This window comes from Hemicordylus capensis, chromosome 1, assembly GCF_027244095.1.
Source record: "Hemicordylus capensis ecotype Gifberg chromosome 1, rHemCap1.1.pri, whole genome shotgun sequence".
NCBI classification, from domain to species: domain Eukaryota; kingdom Metazoa; phylum Chordata; class Lepidosauria; order Squamata; family Cordylidae; genus Hemicordylus; species Hemicordylus capensis.
The window spans coordinates 77991448-78011656 of NC_069657.1; the positions used below are offsets into that span (position 1 = coordinate 77991448).

Here is a 20209-nt window from a genome sequence, read left to right on the forward strand (position 1 = left end):
TAGTCCTGTGGGTGGGTTGCTAGGCTGCCAGCAGTAAGTACTGAGGACCCTAATTTAGAACTTTGATTCTTTGTGAAATTGGTCTAATGCAAGGGCTTTTGCTTCTGATTTACTTACTTTTAAGAGCTAATAAAGTGGAACAAAATCAAAATGTGTTGTTGACCAAATGGCCACCTTCACAGATTTTTTTAAAAAGTGAAATGGTTCTTCTTTACCACATTACCTCACATTATGTCATGCCCAGCCTTCTGAAAAGACCCTAGATCACGTTTATGATGTGTGAGAGCACTGTAAGTCTCCAGACTGAGTAAGATATGCAAGTAGCAAAAAGCTCTGAAATAGGACATCTTCTCCCAGAGATATTAAGTATAAGACTCCCTTGGAAAGAAAAGAAGAGGTAGCCCGAATTATCTTTGGGGTGAAGGTAAATGGATCATGTGGGAGGCTTAAGTTGGCATGGTTTTAAACAGGCTCTTAAAAGGCTTGTAAGCCCTATGGAAATGTACACATTGGCTATAGTTTACTTTTGGTTTTTCTTGTTAATTAATTATCCCTTAAATTAAAAATATTTGTAGGTTTCCTAAAACAACAACAACATGCAGGAGAGGCTCAAATGTACTTTTTGGTGCATTTCATATTTGGTGCCTCATATATGAAAACTCTAGTCCTCTTCAGACATTATGTTGTATGTGTGTACAGGTGTATGTACACGCCTATTTTTATGTGAATGACTATACATGTGTTCATTTTAAAAGTGAGCCTGGGTTCAGTCCTCCTGAAATGCATAGTACATGTAGGAAATGTACTGCTGTACTTGTGTTCAACACAACATGAATATTTGTACCTGCATAGAGATCTGTACCTGTGGGGCTAGGGCTGTTACCAGGGCATCCTTCTGCATACAATATGGTGCTCCAACTTTGCTTGATGCTCTAAAAAGTCTCTTTGCAGTGACAATGGCATTGTATCTTGGCCTCACATAATAGATAGAAATACAGCCTTGTTGTGTGAAGGATAGCCAGAGCTCAGGAAATCCACTAGTCGTCTTGTCAGACAGTGATGAGTGAAAAATGATGCCTGACGAATGAAAAAAATCCTGACAAGTAATGCACCAACATCGCTCAAGGAACCATCTGACGAGTAAAATATTTTGTCTGGTGAACTGAGTCAACATTTCTTGGCTCTTGAGGATAGCTATGATGCAGGAAACAGCTGTGCTGCTACATGTGTCCCTTAAAAACAGTAACCCATGTAGATGTGCAGACCTATTCAGGAAGTGGGGTAGGCATAAACTATAAACTCTTCATGAACCCCACCTCCTATTAAGATCATTGGGGGAGGTCCAGTTGTGACTGCCAGCGGCTTGCTTGGTGGTGACCCCAAATCAGGCCATCTCTAGGGTTGCCCCGAGGCTCTGGAACATACTCCCAAATGAAATCAGAACCTCCCCAGCTCTGGTTGTTTTTAAACAACTTGGAAACACCCCTCTTTCATCAGGCTTTTACTTTATGATGTTTTAAAGTGTTATTTATGGTAATTTTATTCTGTTTTATATTATTTTTAGGGTTTAGTTGCTGTTTACATTGTAAACTGCCCTGAGATTTTATTTAGGGTGGTCTATAAATGCATTAAATAAATTAACGATGATGATGATAAAATAAATAACTGTTAACAAAATTTAAAACAGAAATAAAACTCAAAATGTTCACACAATAATGAGGCATTGCTGGAGGGGCAGGAGAAGAAGGGTGGCTTTGTTGGGGTTTATCCCTTTACAAACCAATATGTTGGAACTGCACATTCTGGGAGAGATCATATCCTGCAAAAAAAGGGTGTGTGTGTGTGTTGTTAAATATGTGCAGTTCAGAAGGTTCTCAAAACTGCATGCGCACGGAGAGAAGGAGGAAGGGAGAGTGGTGTCACACATAATTAATTATGCGATAAAAACACCCACTACATGCTTGTGACACTCATACAGCCATATTCCACACAGCAATCAAAATAGAAATGAATGGGGGAAGTTTCATTTTTTCAACCGTTAAGTGCTCTGAAATGTAATAGTGCAGCATCAGAAGTGTGACTTGAGGGAAAGAAGTCATGACAAATGAGCATCAAGTGCACATTTATTGATAAATAAATAGCAATAAAGTGATTGTGTGGAAAGGCTATGAGATATGCCAAACAAATGATGGCTGCCCAAGTAGTAAAATCATCCTCTCTTAACTCTTGCTTCACCCCTTTGAGTTACCTTGTCTCATTTGATTCTCTTCGGATTTAGTGTAATAATAACCAGGTTTATACCATCCCTCAGTCTGTCACAGTTCACAGATTGCTTGTCACTCTTGACACACTTGTTGCCCTTAGAACTTGCTCTAGAGTACTCATTTAAGACTTAGAAGCAAAATCAGGCTAACCAGATTTCATCCTGAGACCTACATACAATAGTTGCCATCACCCTACCCCATTCTTCACACCCAGCTTCTCAAAAATGAGGGGACTGGTGAAAAGGAAGCTGAAAGGGAAAGTCAGGAGGGTCAAATAACTCCAGAAAGCATGGAACTTATTTAAAACTACTATAATAGAAGCTCACACAGACACAATTTCTAAGTTCATTGCTAAAGCATTCTATTACAATGCTTATAAAATAAAATATCAAGCCTTACATTGATCAAAATGTAACAGCTGGTCAAATGACAGTACGGGAGATAGCACACGCTAATGCCAGGTAAGAGACTTGGCGTATTGGTGTTTATATCTAATGCCAGAAGCCCCTGAGCCAAGATGGGCATGCTGGAGTGCTTGGTTGCTAATGAAAATATAGACATAGTGGGTGTAACGGAAACCTGATTGAACAGTGAGAAGTGGGACATTGTTATTCCTGGCTAGAAACTCTACAGAAAGGACAGGGAGGTGTGGACTGGGGGTAGAGTAGCACTGTATGTTAAATAAGGGACAGAATCCAACAAGTCAGAAAACCTAGGAGGACCGGAGTCCTCCAAAGAATAATTATAGGTGACAATATGTCATGAGGATTGAAAGGAAATGTGTAAGTAGGGACGTGCTATTGGCCTTTGGATCAAAATGCAGAGAGTGACCTAGAGAAGCAAATCAGAGGGACGTCAAAGAGAGACAGAGTGTAATAATGGTGATTTCAATTATTTTCATGTAGATTGGGCAAATTCACTTGTCGGTATTAACAGCGATGCCAGATTTCTAGACATGCTAAATGACTGTGCCTTAGAACGGTTGGTTGCAGAGCCAACCAGTGAGAAGGTGACCTTGGACTTAATCCTGAATGAAGCCCAGGACCTGGTGTGAGATATCAGAGTTGTAGAACTATGGGGGAATGGTGACCATAGTGTGATCCAATTCAGCTTATTTCTTAGTGGAGTATTGCCAAGGAAGTCCAACACAGATATGTTAGACTTCAGAAGAAGAAACTTATCAAAAATGAAGGGACTGGTAAAAAGGAAGCAGGGAAAGTCAGGAGGGTCAAATCACTCTAGAAAGCATGAAACTTATTCAAAACCAAAATAATAGAAGCTCAGATGAAATGTGTACCAAGAAGCAGGAAAGATACCACCAAGTTCAGGAGGATGCCAGCATGGCTAACAAGTAGAGTCAGGGAAGCTGACAATGGAAGAAGATTTCCTTCAAAAAATGGAAGTCCTGCCCAAATGAAGAGAACAGAAAGGAACATAAACTCTGGCAAAAGAAATGCAAGGGAGAATAAGGAGTGCAAAATGAGGAGCATATAGATAGAAGTGTCAAGGGGAATAACAAAAAACTTCTTTAAATATATCAGAAGCAGAAAGTCTGCCAGGGAGGCAGCTGGACCCTTAGAAGATGACATCATGAAAGGGATTATTAAGGAGGATAAAGAGATTACACAGAAGCTGAATGATTTCTTTGCATCTGCTTTCATGGCAGAGGATACAGACCATATACCCACTCCAGAACTGAGCTTCTCAGGCTTGGAGGCTGAAGAACTGCACCAATTTGAGGTGATGAAAGAGGATAAACTGTCTTGATAAATTAAAAATTAATGAATTGCCAGGGCCAGAGGGCATCCACCCAAGAGTTCTGAAGGAACTCAGGTGTGAAATTGCTGATCTCCTAGCAAAAATATGTAACATCTCCCTACAATCAGGCTCTGTACCAGGGGACTGGAAAGTAGCTAATGTAACTCTGATTTTCAAAAAGGGACGTTAGCTTAACTTCTGTGCTGGGTAAATTGATGGAAAGCATACTTAAGGACCAAATTGTTAAACATATAGAAGAAAAGGCCTTGCTGAAGGAGAACCAGCATGGCTTCTGCAAGGGAAGTCTTGCCTCACTAACCTTTTGGAGTTCTTTGAGAGTGTCAACAGTGTCATCTGGACTTTTGGATCACCTTTAGTATGTGGATACTAGGTGATCCTAGTATACTTGGACTTTCAAAAAGCTTTTGATAAAGTTCCCCACCAAAGGCTCTTGAGTAAACTTAGCAATCATGTGATAAGGGGACAGATTCATTTGTGGATTGGTAACTAGCTGAAAGACAGGAAACAGAGGGTAGGAATAATGGAAAGTTCTCTAAATGGAGGAAATAAAGAAATGGGTTCCCCCAGAGATCTGTACTGGGACCAGTGCTCTTTAACGTTCATAAAAGATACAGAAGTTGAGGTAAGCAGTGAAGTGGCCAGATTTGCAGATGATACTAAACTATTTAGGGTAGTGAAATCCAAAACCGATTGTGAGGAACTCCAAAGAGATCTCTCCAAACTGGGGGAGTGGGCAACAAAATGGCAAATGTGGTTCAATGTAAAAAAAGTGAAAGTGATGCATATTGTGGCAAAAACCCACCAACTTCACATAGACACTAATGGGGTCTGAGCTTTCAGTGATTGACCAGGAGAGAGATCTTAGGGTTGTGGTGAACAGCTCATTGAAAGTGTTGACTCAGTGTGTGACAGCTGTAAACAAAGGCAAATTTCAAGCTAGGGACCATCAAGGAGGGGACTAAAAATAAAAATGATAATATTATAATGTCCTTATAAAAATCTATGGTGCGACCACATTTTACAGTACTGTGTGCATTTCTGGTCACATTGCAGAACTAGAAAAGGTGTAGAAGATGGGAACCAAGATGATCAGGGGGTTGGGAATATCTCTCTCTCTCCCTACCTATTCATTATGTAGCTGATAGATAGGATAGGTCTTTCCTATCTCAAATGTACTTCATTAATAAATCAATTTAGTTTAGACTCTACAGTCAGGGCTGTCCTTATGGCAGGGCGACCGGGGCAATTGCCCCGAGCTGGCACAGGCTCTACTCTGGGCACACTGCCATGCAGCCTGCCCTCCTCTCTCCCTCAGTCCCAGCGAGTCCCCCAGTCCTGAAGCTGATCTTTTGTGTCTGTGTGCAGCTTGAAAGGCTCCCAGGCAAGCTGCTAGAGTTCTCTCTCTCCCCGCCTCTCAGCTGGTTGGTGGGTGGGTGGGGCTTCCAGAGAGGTCTCCATGCAGGCCTCCTTGAAGCCTGAAGCTGAGGAAGGAAGGAGGCAGGCAGGCAGAGAGAGATGTCCAACACCAGAGCTCTCTGCAGACCCTCTGCCCAGCCCAGCCTTAGTAATGGAGGTATGATGTGATTCCCTTTTTGTGGTTATTCCCCCCCCCCTGAATATTTAGGGATTGACTTGCCATAGGGCTTTGGTATTGAGCAGAAATGTAGGGCAGGGTGGGAGGAATATGTATATTTAAACTCAGACCAAGAGCTGAAATCACTGAAAGTGGGAAAGTAGCCAGGCTGGATTGAGCCCCAGATCTGTGCTATCCCCTGAACTGCCCAGTCAGCCAGAGGAAGAAAAGAGAGACTTTGAAGGAAAACCTTAATAGAACTGAGCAGTGTTAAAAGCCTACAGTTTGTTAGTTACCCTGACTTTCTCTGTGAGTATTACTTTGTGATTTTCTGTAAAGTAATGTTTTAATTGGAACTTTTTTTAGTAAAAACTTTCTGGTTAGTATAATAGAGCTTGCTGATTGTCTCTACCCCACACCTATAGGCCTTTCCACTACTAAGGTTTGGGGTTTTAAAAAAAATAATTCCTGAAAGGGCTGCTGCAGTGGACTCAGCTTTACCAAAATCCCACTTAGTGGCAGCAGTGAAGGAGTCAGGAGAACCAGAGGGTTGTTCCCTACACTTGTTAGTCTGGTGGGATAGCAGGGTCCTCCACATGTGGTGGTAGCGGTGAGATCTGTCACCTGTGGTAGCATGTGTGGTGGGATAGCTGTTCCTCCACACATGGCAACAGACAGATTCCAGATGCTTTGTGAGAAGATGGGAGTTGTGAGCCAGTGCAACTGGCAATGAGAAGGGGTGTTGGGAGATGGAGTTCCAGTGTGTCAACCTTTTTCACCAACTATCCTAATGATCACTAGGGGCATCGGGAGCAGGGGCAGCTAGTGAGATTCTCCTTACTTATCTTTGCTTGCCTCTGCTCTATGACCCCTGCTTTGACTCCTCAGGTACTTCCTGTAGTGAGTCAGTCCTCCTAGAGAGAAGATGGAAACATCTGTCTCTCCCTCTCTCCTTCATTATGTAGTTCTATAGATTAGGGCTAGGTCTTTCCTATCTCAAATGTACTTCATCAACAAATCAGTTCAGTTTAGACTCTACAGCAATCCCCATGCATGTTACTTAAATAGCAAAAAAACCTCATGAACAAAAAATAAATGAACCAACTCTCAACACACTGAAAACAATCAACTGATATGGAATAAACTGATATGAAATATGTAACAAAGATCATTTTTATGAAATTGACAAAGCCACCTGGCCAAATGTAGACAAGACAGGCATGAAACCAAAACGGTGGTCAAAACCTTATCCAACTGTGGTCAAACCACATTGATTGCCATTCCACAGTGGAAACATCTTATAACACATACATAAATTAAATAACTGAATTCAACATAGAAATGTAGCATACAGAACCAATAAATATACAGAACAACAAAAATATGAAAAACTGATAAATGGTATATATAGGTATCCAGGCAGAGTCCAAGATGTTTTCCAGATAAGGAAATGTAATAAGTACATACAGTTCAGGTCATGAGCCCTTGAATTAAAAAAAAGCAAGCAACATGCTCTGTGATGTATGCAGTACAGACCATAAGTCCTTAACACAGGAAAAAGCAAGCAACATGCTCTGTGATGACTGATGGTAGATGACAAATCAAATAGGGGAGAGCACACTACAGCCACCCCAGGATAAGTAGCTGTTTCGCAAGGCACTTCATCAGGGACTGTTTCCCATTGATACAAGCTGAAATAATGATTTAAAATACATGAAACAGTATATATTAAACAATGAAACATTACTAGTAAAGACCACAAAGGAATAAATATGAAGGTTGAGCAACATTACTATACATTCAAACTTTGCCAAGCATACTGAAGCCTCGGGGTCCACCTCACTGATGAGAACTCTTCATAGGTTATAAACAAAAGGAGTAATTAGCCAAAGAGGCTTTACAGCTGTTGTAAAGAAACTACAAACTTAACTTAAAGGTGTAGCCTATCATAAATGCAAGAAGGCTAACCCCAAACTATACCACATTGATCATAAAGCTTAAAATGTAGATACTACCTGTGAGTCATCCCTTCAGTTGTACAAGCCCATAGACAAAGTACAAAATGTATGCCATACCTTAGGGCAGGCCTGCTCAATTTAGGCCCCCCAGCTGTTTTTGGATTACAATTCCCAGAATCCCCAGCCACAGTGGCCAATAGCCAGGGATTATGGGAGTTGTAGGCCAACATCTGCAGGAGGGCCAAAGTTGAGCAGGCCTGCCTTAGGGAGACCCAAAGTAATAGGTAAAAGATATAGAGCTTCACAGAACTGCAGGGGAACCACAACACCCCAAAACAAATGAACGTTGCAACCCTGAGCAAAGAGCTGAATGTCCCATGGACTGTAACAATAGCAAAAAGAAAGAAAGAACCCGCAAATAAACCTCCATATTCTATACCTCTTGTAATGACAGAGAGATGGCTAAAAAAAGACCTCAAAACGGATCTATGGAATGGAACACTGTAGAACAGTGAAACAGGTCCTAGAGGTATATAGGCTAAAAGAACCCCATATGGATAGATCTCAAATGATGCAGAGCAGTCTTTCTGAAGAAGAGTCCGACGGACATTTACTAAAGCGAAAGACGGTCCACGATATTTATACAAGATGAAAAAACGGATATCATCTGTAGAATGTGGTCTATCAATATAGTGCGCCACCAGGGGAGCTACTGCAGTCTTGTGCAAAATACGGGAACAATGTTCTGTGATACGAACTTTGGGAATTCTTTCTGATTTGCCAATGTACCAGAGATTGCATGGGCATTGAATGACATACACAATGGCTTTAGAGTTACAGCTGGCAAAAAAAACGAATCGGTGACCGGGTTCACGGGTTTTTTTGCTCTTCTTTCTTTGATTCCGTGAACCCCATTTTTTCTTTGTTACTTAAATAGCTGCAACAACTAAACTCGGCACTCTGTAACTGGAGTGGTAGCTTCCTTGATGCTTTGCTAAATCATCACAAACCCCAACACCTAGGAGTGTGTGGTGGGCCACTGTGGGAAACAGGATGCTGGACTGGATGGGCCTTGGGCCTGATCCAGCAGGGCTGTTCTTAACAATCACAGAAGAACTAACTTGGAATCAAGCAAGACCCTCCCCTTGTGAGCAAAACTGAACACCTGCCAATTTACTTAGACCTAATACATGTAGGTCCTCCCAAGCAGAGGAAATTAAGGATTAGCATCTTGTTAACTGAATCAAGCGGTTTGCCATGCTTTCTGTGTGCCAGATGTGTCTGGCAGGAAAGCTCTGAGGGAACTTAAGAGTAAAGCGAGGGAAAAGAGAGAGAGAGATGCATTCAGGAACAAATTATTATTGTTATTATTATTTTTACATTTATATCCCGCTCTTCCTCCACAGAGCCCAGAGTTGTGTACTACATACATGAGTTTATCTTTCACAACAACCCTATGAAGTAGGTTAGGCTGAGAGAGAAGTGACTGGCCCAGAGTCACCCAGCTAGTTTCATGGCTGAATGGGGATTTGAACTCGGGTCTCCCCGGTCCTAGTCCAGCACTCTAACCACTACACCACGCTGGTTCTCTAATCTAACCTGGAAAAGCTGACATACTTTTGATCCCGAGCAGATTTTACAGGTGAGCTAATTTTAAAAATAAAACACGCAAGAAGCATCTTTGTGACAGATCTTAACTTGATCCATCAATCTTTTTGAACTTTGTTGTCCCTCTTGTGGTCTTGATCATTTCTAGTGCATTTTATTGGCACATGCTTTCCTCTTGGTGTGACTCCAGTGCTGGTTCTGCAAACGCAGGACCAAGCAGTTTCCAGAGCTGGATGAAAGAGCACATTATTATGCTGCATCTTTCTGTGCCTCTCTCTCTCTCTGCCTGCTTGCCAGGGACCAGGTCACCAGGTCAGGCTTGAAACATTGTCAGAGCCAAGGAGCCAGAGGCCACGTATCTGTTAAGGGCAAGCCAGTGCTCTACTCAGGAAGCAGCCCTTGATTAGAAGCCAGAGGACAAAACTAAATGTTGAACAAGGAGGTACAAATAGAAGCGGCAGCATCTGCCTCAGAGATTGCGTGAGTGAGCAGGCTGGATCAGGAAGTGGAGGACAGGGTGGACTTGGATTTCAGGGTTAGAGCCAGTGTGGAATATGGGAGGGTGGACTCTGTGCTGAACCAGGTTTGAACCCTGGACCCACACAGAGGTAAGGACACGTTGGTCCACGTATGATTTTGCATCACTTAATTTCTTATCACTTCATTACTCTGTTCTCAAAGCTGCATGTGTAAACTGAACTGACTCCATTGAAAAGCAATGTTGTGTCTGAGATGATGTTAAGTGGAGAGGAGAGCTGGTCTTGTGGCAGCAAGCATGACTTGTCCCCTTAGCTAAGTAGGGTCCACCCCAATTGCAAATGAATGGGAGACTAGATGTGTGAGCACTGTAAGATATTCCCCCCAGGGAATGGAGCTGCTCTGGGAAGAGCACAAGGTTCCAAGTTCCCTCCCTGGCATCTCCAAGATGGGACTGAGAGAGATTCCTACCTGCACTGTTGGAGAAGCTGCTGCCAGTCTGTGTAGACCACTGAGCTAGATGGACCTATGGTCTGACTCAGTATATGGCAGTTTCCTACGTTCCTACGTATGCAATGATCAGTAATGGCTCGTTCATGCAAACAAGTCATAACTTGATCCTGTACTCATCAAGTAATGAACACATTAGGAAGGAGAGCTGGTCTTGTGGTGTTGAGCATGAATTGTCCCCTTTGCTAAGCAGGGTCCACCTTGGTTTGCATTTGGATGGGTGACTACTTGTGAGCATTATAAGATATTCTCCTTAAGGAATGAGGCCTTAGCTCAGTGGAAGAGCATTGGCATGCTTGCAGGCAGAAGATCCCAGGTCCAGCTCAGTTATCTCCAAGATCTCCAGGTAGGGTTGGGAGAGACTCTTTCCTTAAACTATGGAGAACAGGTTGGACCGAAGATTCTCAACGTTGGGTCCCCAGATGCTATTGGACTTCAACTCCCATAATCCCCAGCCCCAATGGCCTTTGGTTGGGGATTATGGGAGTTGAAGTCCAATAACATCTGGGGACCCAACGTTGAGAATCCCTGGGTTAGACAATACTAGGGGTGTGCAATTCGGGATTTCGGGTGATTCGGCTCGGACCCGAACCGAATCACCCCTGTTCTGTTTTGTGCCCGAATCTGGGTCACCCGAATCACCCTTGATTCGGTTCGGATTCGGATTTAATCCAAATCCAAATCCGAATCGATTCGGGGGGGTAAAAAGGGGCCCAGGGGCAAAATTTTGGGGTGGGGTGGTAGTGCCCAATGGGTAGAGTCTACCACCCCAATTTCAGGGGGATTGGGCAAAATCCTGATTTTTGGTGAATTTTTAAAGTTTTAGTGACTTTGGGGCAGTTCGGGGGCATAGCATGGGATCTGGGCAAAAGGAGTGGAGTGGGGTGAAGTTTTTTCTGAGGTGTGAATTCTCATTCTATCATAGCTAATGAGATATTTTTCAATTAAACAACTCTCATGACCCCACTTTCACTTTTTCACACTTTCCTTTACTATGAATAATATGAGGAAGTAATCAATTTAGCACACTTCACCTTATGAAGACAAACCTCATAAAAATAAATTCACCAAAATTCCCCCCTCTGCCCAATCACTCTTAAATTGGGGATGGGTGGTAGCCTCCAGCCATTAGGCACTATCTACCAGCCCACCCCACTCCTTTGGGGCAGATCCACTTTCTGCCCCCAATCTGCCCCAAAGACACCCAAACTTCAAAAATTCTCAAAAAATCAGCCCTCTGCCCAATCCCCCTGAAATGGGGGTGGTAGCCTCCACCCATTAGGCACTACCACCCCACCCCACTATTTTGGGGCAGATCCACTTTCTGCCCCCAAACTGCCCCAAAGTCACTAAAACTTCAAAAATTCTCAAAAAATCAGCCCTTTGTCCAAACCCCCTGAAATTGGGGTGGTAGCCTCCACCCATTAGGCACTACCACCCCACCCCACTATTCTGCCCCAGGCCCCACTTTCTGCCCCAATATGCCCCAATCTGCCCCAAAGACATGAAATTTTCAGAAATTTACCAAAAATCAGCCCTTGGCCCAATCCCCCTGAAATTGGGGTGGTAGCCTGCACCCATTAGGCACTACCACCCCACCCCACTCCTTTTGCCCAGATCCCATGCTATGCTCCCGAACTGCCCCAAAGTCACTAAAACTTTAAAAATTCACCAAAAATCAACCGTGAACCGAATCACCCGAATTTTTCATGCCCGAAATTTGGGTGATTCGGCTCGTGCCTGAAAAATATCGGGGGACATCGGGGGTGATTCGGTTCAGCCCCGAATCACCCGAAATTGTTCGTTTCGGGCACAGATCGTTCTGTGCCCGAAATTTTTTGCACATCCCTAGACAATACTGATCAGCTTCTTATGTTCCATGTTTGTTAATGGCTCACAGAGATGTGCAGCTTTCCCCTATGCAGCTCATTGCACATCTGAAATCTGCCAGTCATTCTGCTGATGTGGAGATGGTTAGAGGACTGTATTCATCTCATAAGTGAGAATATTGCCCATTTCTCACTTATTCCCTAGGACACCAGCCATGATATTCTGATCTGTAAAGAGTTTCAGCATAACCTGCTACAAGGAAAGGCAGAAGACAACTGGCTGAAGTGCTTGCTTTATTTACTATTTTATTTTGGAACATTTATATTGCTTCCTGCTTTTAGTTTGGTCGCGGAAATATATGCTCAATATGTGGATGTTATTGTAAGCCTCTTAAAGGGGCCAGACTGGGTGAGAGATGCATTGAAAAATAAATGTAATATACTCATCACACAGAAGCACACTCAAATAATTATTTTTCTATCTGATATCCTGGTAGGGCTGAACCCTGTTTTACAGCATATTTTTTCATTGTCCTAGCTATGACCTGTGTTTTCTACTGGGACAGGATATAAGCAAGGCAGGGATCAGACAAAGATGAACATAATTCCCAGGCTTTGTCAAGGGACCAAGAGCACAAGAAGTCAAAACCCCAGGATTGCTGTTACATTTCATGGTTCCTATTTTTGTTTTGAATAATCCCAGTAGCCAATAGAGTGTGACTGAGTTGCTCAGTCAGATGAATGAACTTCCAAGAGCAATGAAGAAAAATTGCTCACATTCATCCCTTATTATTCTTGCATTCCCCACCCTGTTCTTTACTCTTGTGTCTCTCCCCACTGTCAAGCTTTTCTCAGTGTTCTAGAAAACACAAATGCCATTGTGGCTGGGGATGATTGGAGCTGTAGTCCATCGATATTTAAGGGCCCAAAGTTGGGGACTCTTGTCCTAGATCATGGTGGCACAACTTCAGCCCTGCAGATATTTTTGGATGACGATGACAACTCCCATCATCCTTTGCCATGGTGTCCAATAGTCAGGGTTGTGCAGATTTCAAGAACTGGCAATGCTTTGGCAAGGAAGAGTGTAAAGATCTACTAATTTTTCTAATCGTCAAGTTAATTCGGCAAGAATTAACTTCACTTCCAGCAAGAAGTGAGCCTTAATTCCTTTTATAGACTGGTTTAAAAGTCAGGTCTGGATGTCTTGAAGTTAAAAGGGGAGCACTTCCTTCTCTATAGACTAAGGCAAGACATTCAGGCAAATGCTAGGAGGATGTAATGGCTCCACCCTGATCCTCCCTGAGCCATTTATTTTGCATGTATCGAGGCTGGGTCAGGAAGGGGAGACTTCTGAGTCAGCAGTACACAACTCAAATAATTCTGAAGGCTATTTTTGCATGTTTACGGATTCAAGAGGCCACATGGCTATTAACCCAGTGTTTCTTTATAGCCCACACTTGGTTAGACCCCTGATCTCTCTGCATCTTATAGTATCCTCTCTCCTCTCGGTACCCCATCTATTAGTTCTCCACATTATAGTGCTGTCTCATGCTCTCTGTTTGCATCTCTGCTCCATCAACACAGATCTCTTTACACCTGAATCTGTTATCCACCCTTTTCTTTTTTTTCTCCACTCCAAAGGTCTCTCTGCATGTCCTCTCAGCTACCCGGCTATTTGTTTTTCCCTACCCCACACGTTTCTCTGCATCACATCTTTATTAGCTCATTTCCCCCCCTCATTTCATCCATAGCACCCTCTCTCTCTTCTTTGAACTCCACAGACCTCCCTACATCCTTTATTCTTCTCCATTTGTTCAGTCCTTAGGTCCCTTTGTAGTCCCATGTTTATTAATTCCTTCAGTGTCTTTTTATGCTCTGTTCCTGCCCCAGCAAATTATTTCCTTCTTTTTAATAACTGGTGGCTTTGCTAGGGTAAAATGAGAAATCCCCTGCTCTAGTGGATCTGCTGCTCTAATGGTTGTATTAGAAATTGAAAAATAAATCTCTTCACTTGTGCTACGTAACTCCATCTGTAAGATGTATCCCTTAGTCCCTCTCTTTTGTCAAACTACTGGATGTTTTAGGATTACCACTTTTTTCCTGCTCTCCTTCGTCTACCTTAAACAATCCATCTTCCCAAACCCATCCTGACAGATGTTGCCCTCATGGTGACATTAAGTGCACACAGCCTTCTGCATGAAAAACTGGTTTTGTGGGTGAATGTAGCATGAGCGGTGACCCTACTGGCATCCCAGCTAAAAATACAACTTGTTCCTTCTGGCACTGTTGGATTTGCTTTTAAATAGGTAGGCAGATTCACCCGCTAGATGCACTGTACTTCTGTACCAGCTGGAGGGCATGGCTTAACCTTCAGAGCTCATTGTGGGCAAACAGTTCAGAGGCACTGGGCAAGGTATGTCTTGTATATGCAGCAGGTGTCACATTAACTTCTTGCTTTGTTTCTCTATTTCCTAGCAAAATGCCAAATTGGTCAACACATATCTGACTGGCTCTCCCTTCTGGCTTGTTTTCTGCAGCTCTCATCACTCTGTATAGGTCTGGGGTGCATTTTGGAAGTTTTTTTTATACTGAGCGAGACCATTGGTCCACCTAGCTCAATTTTGCTTACACTGTTAGGCTGCAGTTCTTCAAGGCTTCAGACGGGAATCTTTCCCAGTCCTATCTGAAACATTATCCAGACGGATTTTTTAGCTTGCTTCTCTACCAGAATGGAGGGTGTGTGTTTGCACATTGGCCAGATTCATGCTAAAGTCCATGCAAGATATTGGAGAGCAATGCACATTGCACACATAATTTGGGGTTTTCATTGCACATTAGAGCATAGCCCAATTTTTGCCTGGGGTAAAATCATCCACTTTTTGTGTTGGGTTTTTTTTGGTGCCAAATCTGAACTCCCAGTAAAGCCTCACAGTAAATCCGCAGTAAAGCCTGCTGTCTGGGAAAGCTCCCGGAGTTGAACATAAGAACAGCTCTGCTGGATCAGGCCCAAGGCCCATCAAGTCCAGCATCCTGTTTCACACAGTGGCCCACTACATGCTGCTGGAAGCCTAGAGGCAGGAGTTGAGGGCATGCCCTCTCTCCTGCTGTTACTCCCCTGCAACTGGTATTCAGAGGCATCCTGCCTTTGAGGCTAGAGGTGGCCTATAGCCCTCAGACTAGTAGCCATTGATAGACCTCTCCTCCATGAAGTTATCCAAACTCCTCTTAAAGCCAGCCAGGCTGTTGGCTATCACCACAGCTTGTGGCAGAGAATTCCACAAGTTGATTATGTGTTGTGTGAAAAAATACTTCCCAATTTCATGGGATGACCCCTGGTTCTAGTGTTATGTGAGAGGGAGAGAAATTTCTCTCTATCCACTTTCTCCACACAATGCATTATTTTATATACTTCTCTCATGTCTCCCCGCAGTTGTCTTTTTTCTAAACTAAATAGCCCCAGGTGTTGTAGCTTTTCCTCATATCATGATCGTCTTGGTTGCCCTCTTCTGCACTTTCCCAGTCCCACAATGTCCTTCTTTAGATGTGATGACCAGAATTGTACGCACTAATCCAAGTGTGGCCGCACCATAGTTTTGTATAAGGGCATTATAATACAGGTGAAACTCGGAAAATTAGAATATCGTGCAAAAGTCCATTAATTTCAGTAATGCAAATTAAAAGGTGAAACTGATATATGAGACAGACGCATTACATGCAAAGTGAGATAAGTCAAGCCTTAATTTGTTATAATTGTGATGATCATGGTGTACAGCTCATGAAAACCCCAAATCCACAATCCCAGAAAATTAGAATATTACATGGAACCAAGAAGACAAGGATTGTAGAATAGAACAATATCGGACCTCTGAAAAGTATACAGTGTACTGTGCTTGATTGGCCAGCAAACTTGCCTGACCTGACCCCATAGAGAATCTATGGGGCATTGCCAAGAGAAGGATGAGAGACATGAGACCAAACAATGCAGAATTGCTGAAGGCCGCTAATGAAGCATCCTGGTCTTCCATAACACCTCATCAGTGCCACAGGCTGATAGCATCCATGCCACGCCGCATTGAGGCAGTAATTGCTGCAAAAGGAGCCCAAACCAAGTACTGAACACATATGCATGCTTATACTTTTCAGAGGTCCGATATTGTTCTATTCTACAATCCTTGTCTTCTTGGTTCCATGTAATATTCTAATTTTCTGGGATTGTGGATTTGGGGTTTTCATGAGCTGTACGCCATGATCATCACAATTATAACAAATTAAGGCTTGACTTATCTCGCTTTGCATGTAATGCGTCTGTCTCATATATCAGTTTCACCTTTTAATTTGCATTATCGAAATTAATGGACTTTTGCACGATATTCTAATTTTCCGAGTTTCACCTGTATTAGCAGTTTTATTTTTAATCCCCTTCCTAATTATCCCTAGCATGGAATTGGCCATTTTCACATGAGGATCCAATAACCTCCTCGGGCGGACCAATCTAATACTTCCTTCACCCCTGCAGAGGTGGGTTGTGGCTGTAAATTCTGCCTTAACCAGATGGTGATCCATCCATGACAGTGGGGACATGACAGGAGTCCTCACCCATGCAACACCACCCTGATCAGAGCAAAAGACCAAATCAAGCATGTGATCAGCATCATGTGTTGGACCAGAGACAAACTGGGATAGGCCCACAGTTGTCATGGTTGCTATCAACTCTTGAGCTGCCCCTGACAACCTGGTCCCAAAATTAACATTAAAGTCCCCCCCACCCAACAACAACCTGGGCAACTCCAATGCCAACTCAGCAACCAGGTCCGTCAGGCCAATTAGGGACTTCACTGGCAGCAGGGTGATCAGTATGCCAGCAGAAGTCCCATTCTATCCCTGGTCTCTAGGTTTAAGTACACACATTCAGTATAGGCCAAATCCTTGACAGGGATTCTGGTAAGGGAGATGGTATTTTTATAGACCACAGCCACCCCACCTCCCCAACTACATCCTTTCACCTGCTCTGCCACAGAGTAATCCTCTGGGAGAAGCTGGGACCAAACCAGACCACTAGCCTCTCCCGACCCGGTCTCTGTAATGCATACCAGGTCAGCTCCTTCATCCATAATCAAGTCATGGACTACCTCAGATTTATTTTGAACTGACCTGGCACTACAGAGTAATAAGGTGAGGTTCTGTGAGTGGGTGGCATTGCTCTCCAAAATCAAAGAGGTGGTTGGCCTGCTAGAAGAGGCAACAGTAATTAAATTTCTGCATTCCCTTCCCCATAATGGCCCACTGGCCTACCAACACCATATGTTTGTTGATTCCCCACCACCACTGGTATAGCTGTCCCAGGGTCATCCCCCGCTTCCCCATCTCTGATCAACCCAAGACACATTATGATCCACGGATTTGTGTAGCTGCACTCAGGTAAAAGGTACCCAACCTTGGCATACACGCAGGGAGGGGGACATGTTGACCTCACATATCTGTGGGTTGGAAGTGGCCAGAAATGACTGTGGAGGTAATTTCCAGCTGCTATTTTGTTTCTCGGAGCGACAAAATGACTCCCGTTTAAAACAAAAAACAGGTGATTTCCGGGCACAGCACGACATGGGAGAGCAGCAAAGCATGGTAAGGAGATCCCCCCCCCATGCCCCCCCCAGATTTGGTTGAAAATCAGCACTTTTTAAGGAGATCCCCCCCCGCGTCCGCCCCCCCCCACCAGATTTGGCTGAAAATCGGCATCTTTTCACATTTTCCTGGTGACTGGGCACCTAACCCCCAATTCCCCATTGAAACAATGCCTTGATATTCACGGCTTCCATATCTGCAGTACAACCACGGAGCAGAACTCCCGCAAATATCAAGGTTTGCGAATATTGAGTAGCCCTATCCCCTTAAGGTATATGGCTACTCTGAGAAGAGCATTTACGAACTTGCATGCAGAAGGTTCCAAGTTCCCTGCTGGCATTTCCAAGATAGGGCTGAGGGGAAACCTGCTTGCAACTTGGAGAAGCCTCTGCCAGTCTGTATAGGCAATACTGCTCTAGATGGACCAATGGTCTGACTTGGTATATAGCAGCTTCCTATGTTCCTAGGTGGCAACCCTAATTTCACATGCATGGTAGTTGAATTTCCTTTTATTATTGCCCATGTATTTTGCCTTTGCTGATCCCATATGGTTAATCTGACTTCAGTCAACTAATGGGAACTAATATTAAGAAAGAAATCTATAAACATCTAATATATAACTGCCATGAGCATAAGCAGCTTGCTTGCAGAAGAAATTAATAATGCTAGATGAACTACTCAATCACTTTAAAAAAATTGAATTGCAAAATTAGTGCCTCAGTGAAGTTCACTGACTATGATAAAGCAGTGTTTAGAGAAAGTTACAGTGTGCCATGAAAATTTACCTGAGATATTAATACTAATCGAGTCATATATGTGTATATTAAGGTGGTCTAAAAATGAGTGGAAGGAGTGTATTTTAATTGGCACTGCCACTGCCTTGGAGAGGGAGCAGAGAGGTGCAACAAGGGCTGGCATGACCAAGGACCTGTTTTAGCATCTGCATTAATGAGCTGAGAGTCAGTTAATTAATCTTGAAGATAATAACGTGGGAGGGGCTGCAAGCTTCTCCGAAGACATCAAGCAACAATAGGGGTGAGGGAACATTATAAATGGGAACAAGGAAGCAACATCCAGCTTAGAAAAATGAAGAGGGTGTAAAGGAAATAACCCAAGCACTGAGGAAGAGAATTATCAGACAACAGCAGTTAATTGTGACAAAAAGAACTGGGGGCGTGAGGCTGTTGAAACAAAGCAAACAATCTCCTTGTGGTATTACAAACAAAACAAAATTCGTCAGAATCACTTTAGGACTGTAAAATATTCACTATTGCTGGTCGCACCCACACCTTTCCCCAAATCTCCACATTTCTTTCAGTAATAGACAGAGGCGTAACTAGGGAAAACGGCGCCCGGGGCAAGCACTGAAATGGGCCCCCCCCTGCGCCCCCCCCAACATACTACATTATATTTAGGTTTTTCCTCACAAGCGCCCGCCGCCGCCGCCAAGCCAGGCCACTGACTGGCCACCAGGCGCCAGCAAAGCAATGGGGGGGGCGCAGGCGGCGCGGAAGGGACCGCTCGTGGGGAAGGGGGCACCGACGCGCTCCCTTGACTGCTGCAGCGCTGCTGCACTGAGCAGGAAATATTTGTATTAACAAATTTTTTAAAAAAAAATTTAAAAAATTTGGTCATGGCGGCGCCCCCCACGTGACCAGAAAAGATGGCGCCCGGGGCTCGTGCCCCCCCTGCCCCTCCTATAGTTACGCCTTTGGTAATAGAGCAATTCCGTAACATTTTCCAGGCAGGGCCTGGCTATTTCATTTTTTGCACTCTCAAAAGCCTCTTGGAACTTCCGCATTAGATACTGTGTGCTCCACCCACCCATTCAGTGGACTCAGCCATGTATATTATTTTGTATTAAATGTTGCTGGCAAGCATGTTTGCAAAACCTGGCCTCCCTCAGACACTTCTGTAGCATGGGGTAACTGACATTTCCGTGTGTGATCCCAGATCACAAGTGATCTCCAAGCAATGAATGCTCGATATCATGTAGCAGCACAGAAACTAAAAGATGTGTATGTTCTGAGCTACAGGTTGAGAATTTTGAGTGGGTACGGAAGGAAAGCAGAATTCTTTAAGTAGGCTCACTGATTACATTATTTGGAAGCCTCTGCTGTGTGTCCGCTGCTCTTCCTAACTCAATCCTTGACGACCTGCCTTCATCTGAGCAACTCATCGAGGGGATTCTTACAATCAGGCAAAAGCGGGCTAAGGGAGCCTAGCCTGCTTTTGCCCAATCATCTACTACCACGAGAGCCATGCAGCTCCCGTCAGAAAACCCTCCTAATTCTCCCTCTCCTTAGGCGAGGTTAGCAGAGTGAGCGCTCTGCTAACCCTGTCTTTTTGATCGTGTGTTGCTGTGGCATGGCTCTGCGCTGCAGCAACACACAAGGGCACCCCCACTGGGAGGCTGAAACAAGCCCGGGGGTTTCTCCAAGATGCCCCGCACACTTGCGTGGGGCATCCTGGAACTTCTGGGGGCCGCGTGGCCCTTGATTCCTGCAGCCCCCACCGGCTCTGTGACGGAGCCGGCAGTCGATCTAGCCGCCTAGGGCTGCTTTCCTGATCATCCGCAAACCCCTTCCC

General features: G+C 43.9%; 1 protein-coding gene across 7 annotated transcripts in view; it reads left to right on the top strand.

Annotated features, from left to right (window-relative positions):
* Positions 1 to 20209, top strand: part of SLC8A3 (solute carrier family 8 member A3) — a 268007-nt gene that overhangs the window by 16914 nt on the left and 230884 nt on the right. The window contains exon 1 of one of the 7 annotated variants that reach the window (XM_053257237.1): positions 5583 to 5616. The exons of the other annotated variants lie outside the window; for them this stretch is intronic. The gene's annotated coding sequence lies outside the window, so the exon portion shown is untranslated. Of the gene's footprint in view, positions 1 to 5582; positions 5617 to 20209 lie in introns of those variants that run through there. 7 annotated transcript variants of the gene reach the window in all.